General features: G+C 41.6%; 1 protein-coding gene across 1 annotated transcript in view; it reads right to left on the reverse strand.

The window, feature by feature from the left end:
* Positions 1-5557, reverse strand: part of LRRN2 (leucine rich repeat neuronal 2) — a 75903-nt gene extending 70346 nt beyond the window's left edge. The window contains exon 1 of the mRNA XM_088458190.1: positions 5342-5557. The gene's annotated coding sequence lies outside the window, so the exon portion shown is untranslated. The remainder of the gene's footprint in view (positions 1-5341) is intronic.
* Between the last annotated feature and the right edge of the window lie 443 nt (positions 5558-6000).

A 6000-nucleotide genomic window follows, 5' to 3' on the forward strand; every position in this document is an offset into this window, starting at 1 on the left:
AGTGCCACATCCCGACCCTCTAGGCCGCATCTTGGCTTTCAAAGACGCACCATGGCACCAGTGTTGCACCTCGGCCATCAAGGCAGTACACCGGCTCCCAAAGCCACACCTTGGCACTAGTGCCGCAGCTCGGCCCTCAATGTCGCACCTCAGCTGTCAAAGCCGCACCTCAGAACCAGTTGTGCACCTCAGCCCACAAAGTCACACCTCGACCCACAAGGCTGCAACTCGGCCTTCAAGGCTGCACCTCAGCCCCAAGGCTGCACCTCAGCCATCAAGGCTGCTCCTCAGCTCGCAAAGCTGAAACTCTGCACCAGTGCCGCAACTTGGCCCTCAAGGCTACATCCTGCGATCTAAGCCACATCTTGACTAACTAGGCTGCATCCTGCTACCAAAGCTGCACCTGAACCATCATCACCACATAACATCTTGTGGTTGTCAGGATAGCCGTGTAGGCTCCTACTGTCCCAAGTTTAAGACCAGGCTGTCACCTAAGTAACGGTGAGCATAACCAGCTCTAAGTGAAAAGCGGGTGGCTGTTATTGGCAAAAGACCTCATCTGCGTGACTCTAGGGGTCTTACACAATGATTCCTAGGAGACTGTAACATACACTTACATTCTTACAATGTTCCAAGTGATCTCTTCACAAAGCAACTCCTCCGCCAGCTCAGAGCTGGCCTGTGCTACAGGTGGTGACCTTGGAGGTCACTTAGGAGGCCAAAGATTAGAAGGCACCTAAAACAGAGACTGGGAATGAGCAACATAATGTTCACATTCAGTATTTTTATTACCCTGTGACAAACCCACACTAATCACTGGCCACTGAAATGCAGAGGTAGCAGCCATCAGCTTCTTACCTGTGAAGCTGCCACCTGCAACATGGCAGAGTTGGAGTAAGGCTCTAGGCTACGAGTCATAGCTTAGTACCACACTCACAGTCTGACAGAGCAGAAGATGCTATCCTCCTGAAACATGATGACAGGGCAGTGTCGGGCATAGTAGGGACAGTACTCAAGGAGGGGGGAGGCATCTAGGGACAGATTCTTGGAGACCTCTCTATGACTATTTAAAAGGCACAGGAGGTGTCTTACGTAAAAAGATGTCCACTGCCGACTTCTGTGATCTAAAGACGCAGCATCAGGTCAACTGCGTGAACATCGGACATCTGAGTGACCCTCAGGGATGTCCGACAAAATCACACAGCCAGGGCCAGTGAAGCTGCAACCACACAGAGCCACATGAAACCACACACTACATAGATCTGCTTAGCTGCAACGGTTTAAACTAACAAGTACAACCAGTTTCATGTACTTAGCAGGCTTCCTATGCAGGAGAAAATAGCTACATGTGTTAGGTGTCTGAGTGTAGTGCATTTTGCAACAGTAGCAATTTTGCGTATGCCCTCCAATAGTGGCTTTTTTTTTTTTTAGCAAAGTACAGTATATGTCTGTGGCTCAAGGTGCAGTCAACTCCGCATCAGCCCCAAATTGTCTATATTGTCTGTAAGAAGTTACTTATGACCAGTGAAAACTTCAGTTTGAAGACAAATGTAAACATTTTGTTGAGGCAATTCAATTACCCATAATGTGTGGCGGCTCTGCACATCACATATTAGTACAGTTGAGCAACATAGCTTCTTTTACTGTGCGTTCCTATGGGGGTGTGAGGTACAAATCGTAATGTTGTGCTTGTGATGTGCTGTCGTTCTAATGGTACATCATGGCCATTGCTTTTTATTGAACTGCCCCCTAAGACTGGAACTACCTGTCCTGAATCCATCTTTGTTTCCCCGGAAAGTTGTGATTTATATTTTTTTAACTAGAATCGTTTATTTGTCTATAATTCTGACTCATGATTCATATGAATTAATATATTAGTTGGGACAGACATCTATAATTATAGAAAGTATTTACGGCATTTAGGACCTCATTCAGAGTCGGTCGTTGCGGCCGCACGGTCGTACGCCACTGATGTTCGCTATACTGCGCATGCGTAAAGTTCGCAATGCGCGTGCGCAAACTAGCCGCTACGATCAGTGACAGATTGAGGCGTTTGTGGGTGGTAACAGGGGAAGGTGCTTGAAAACGGGGGAGTGGAGATCCGAACGCAGGCGTGCCTCATTATGCGAACGGTGTTTTATGGTAGTGCATACGGATTATGGGAGTGCATAATTAACAAAGTAGCGTCATGACACATGTGACATGGGAGGTTTTTACACTGACATGATCGTAGAGCTTAAAAGAGGGTATGGTCAACCTTAAGCTCTACGACCAGTTCCGATGGTTCCCGATGGTCTCGATTAATCCTTATATGCCCGGAGATGACGTGCAATGCGTACAAGAAGGGGGCGTATTTTTTTGTCTTCCGACCGCTTCCTCCCCTTGGTCGGCCAACTACCGATCCGAACTTAGGGACGCAACTTGCGAGGGAATCATTTGCATATCCGGCCCCTTTTTCCGTAAGACCGTGCGGCCGCTGCAACCGACTCTGAATGAGGTCCTTAGTATCCATGATTAATCAAGAAAAGGATATTAGAGCCTTAAAAAACTTTTTGTAACATTAGTGGCAGAAATAAGGTATGAGGGGGGCAGGTGTATGTGATACTCACATAATCCACTATGATTTGCTGGGCACCTCAGCTTCCTGAACTGTCAACCACAGCAGAGCATGTCAGAATAGTTGCCCAAAACTTTGGGATACCGAAATGCCCAACCAATCATGTTTGCTGCATGTCATGTGTAAATAAGTAATCTGAGTGTAAGATTCACTGAAGCAGAAGCATGCGACAGTGAAGTGGGTGACCAGCACCAAGGACAAATGTGGTCTGGCCTGCAAAAAAAAAAAAAAAACCACACAGAATGAATGCCTGGCTCCTAACTGATTAGGGCCCTGGTGTTCTGCAGTGGCAGAATCAACAATAATTCTACCATGGAATAATAATAAAGAAAACATACAAGCCTTTTCTAGAAGCAAAATGCTTTCCTCTCTTGTATGATGAGTGATGCACATCTGCCAGTGCTGCCCCCTGTAACACCCAGCGCAGGCTCCCACTGGAAATGATTGTTTACCTCATAAAGTGACTGCAAGAGGAAGCTCATAGTGATATACATGTCAATCACCCTGGGCTTCATCATGGTATCGCTGTATGAGGGGCATTGTGGCTGACAGCAAAAAACATAAGTACAATATAAGTAGAGGGGATGCAGTGGAAGGATAAAATGCTTGAGAATGGTGAGAAGAAGAATATTTACATTATTTTATTTTAGAAATGAGGCTCTGCTAAAAGACACATGTCAATATATCAATGATAGGAAAGGTTTAAACACTTTGGTAACAGTGTTGTCAAACTATTTCTATGTAAAGGGCTACATATATGTTATAAATGGATGTTGGTGGTCCAAGTATTACTGAAAAAGACATCATGCTACAGATTCTCTGGTGATGATTGTTCACCGTCTGATCTCAACTTGATGGCTTCCCAATTTGTTAAGTGAGCAATGAATAGGTTCAATTTGGTAAACAAAAAGCAAATACGGTATGTGATGAGCTTATTCTGTTAGTGCATAATCACACGCTTCACTATGTTCAACCAGTGTTGTTTGACTTTGTACACTGTGACTCTTAGCACACAGCCATATAATTGTTACTTAAATCCAATTACTATACATTTATTCCAAATATAACTAAATTATTTTATATAATTTTTAAATGTAAAAACACTTCATTGCAATCATAGTTTTCTATATTGAATATACATTACTCACAGTATTCACTGCTGCAATACACCTACTGATTTGTGAAATCACCCTTCAGATACTGTGTAGCATTGATGGAATGAGAGAGAGACTGAGAGGGAGAGAAAGTATAAATACAATAAAGACAGATGAAGAGAGGAGGCAGACACACTAATGGGAAAGAGAATGGCATAGTGTATGGCCAAGAGAATCCAAGAGGAGGGTGTCTCCATCTTGTGCTGAATGCGTCTCACATAGAAGCGAGAAACCATCAGACCTGTCACACAAACTGGAGAGAGAAAATGTGCTGTTTCTATAGAAACAGCCATCAAATGAGGCCTGCAAATATATATCAAAACTATATGCTAAAAAAACACTTTACATTTGTTTTAATTAAAAGGCAAGACAAATTATCTACAGAAAAAGATGGCAGATGTGCCAGGAAAATGATCAATTTGAAACCAGGGTGAGATGACGATGAGAAAAAGTGTAGGCTTAGAAAAGGTTAGAAAGGGGAGAATAGTCTGCAATAGAGATGAAATTATATTGGATGCTAACAGGCCAACTTTCTATTTGAGAAAAGACATTTACTGAGTACAAGACGATTCGTAGACTGGTCATAAATGCATTTAAAGACCATTCTAGGTATTAAGTAACACTATTCTCAATAAATATATTCATTCTGCTGTTAGCCTGCAATGTTCTGCTATAATTGTCTTTAACAACTGCTTGGGCCTGCAACATGTGGTATCACAACATGCCATATACACATAGTACTGGCATGGAGTGTATACAAGGTAAGGTGACTACACAAACTCTTTCAGCGTGAAAAAATACAAACAATAAATAGGAAAATGCAGTATAAATAGTCATACAGTATGTATGACTAATAAAGGGAAAGTGTTCCCACTGGTGAATGCAATTAAGAAATAGAACAAGTATGTATTGCAAATGTATATAGCTGACACACTGTAAGGATACATACAATACAATCATTTTAATCATGACTATATAAATATATACAAAATAATCTGTTATCCCAATCTTGGTTACATAACAGTTCACAGCTACATGCACATTCTGTAAGGTACATCCAGCCACACTGACTACAGACCAAGAAAAAGATGTATATGACATATAAGCAGCAGGCAGATATCCTCATAACGATAAGAGTTAAGAATACATGCACAGTAAGGAAATTAATAAAATAAATTAAGAAATACTAGAAAAAAGAACCTTCAAATGGAAATAGCATATCTCAACCCTTTATTGCAAACATGTTGTGTTGATATAATGTTGTTGAATATTGAAAGTGTAACATTTTGTTTATATATATATATATCCACAATGTTTTTTTCTTTTAGTCGCAGATACATTTTGTAGACGGTATAATATATGCTGTTAGAGAAGGGGGCCTGAATAGCATTGCATCGCTGGACCATCAGACATTAAAAAAAAAAAAAAAAAAAACACCCACTATTCTCTAATGTTCATTGATCCTTCCCTGTAGACAACCATCACAAAAAACCATCACCAATCCCTGTAGCCACCTTACTCTAACCTACCAAACCTATCTAGTATTGCTAAATATACAGAAGATATTTACCTTCAGGATACTCTCCCAACCTGCAGTTGCTTTATGCTTTTTGCTCTCGACATAGGAATGATCTGTTGCTGGGTGGATGGATGATGCTGGCATGGATGGATTAAATGCTTTTCACCATCCAACCTTACATCTCCTGATGCCAAGTCCAGTCCTCCAGTGACACCCACACTGCCCTCTTTCCTTGGCACTGCAGACTGTACCTTCCTCTCTCCTCTCTGGAAGATGTGAGTGGGATGCAGAAACAGAGAAGGGAGGGACTCGGGGGAGAAAGATGGGAGGAGGGGCAATCTCCAAACCCACTGATTTGCAATCATAGACACAAACGTAGGGTAAAGGTAGGGGGCAGTGCCAGCCAGTGTCAAAGCAACAGACACCACTGCATAACTGTTCCCGATCATGATACACCGAAAGCTTTTGATGCCAACCTGTGGCACGAATTGTGGATCCGAGGCATTCAAGTATGGCAGTATGCTGGCTAATGACAATGGAGAGATTTCATTTTCTTGTAAGGAATGTACTATATATTTTTTTATATATATATATATATATATATATATATATTATATATATATATATATATAATGTTACTTAATATAACATATTTATGATGAATGTGAATTGTGTCATAATGTATTCAAACAAACCCTTCAATTTATATC

Source organism: Taudactylus pleione, unplaced genomic scaffold (assembly GCF_031769625.1).
Source record: "Taudactylus pleione unplaced genomic scaffold, aTauple2 ptg000814l, whole genome shotgun sequence".
NCBI classification, from domain to species: domain Eukaryota; kingdom Metazoa; phylum Chordata; class Amphibia; order Anura; family Myobatrachidae; genus Taudactylus; species Taudactylus pleione.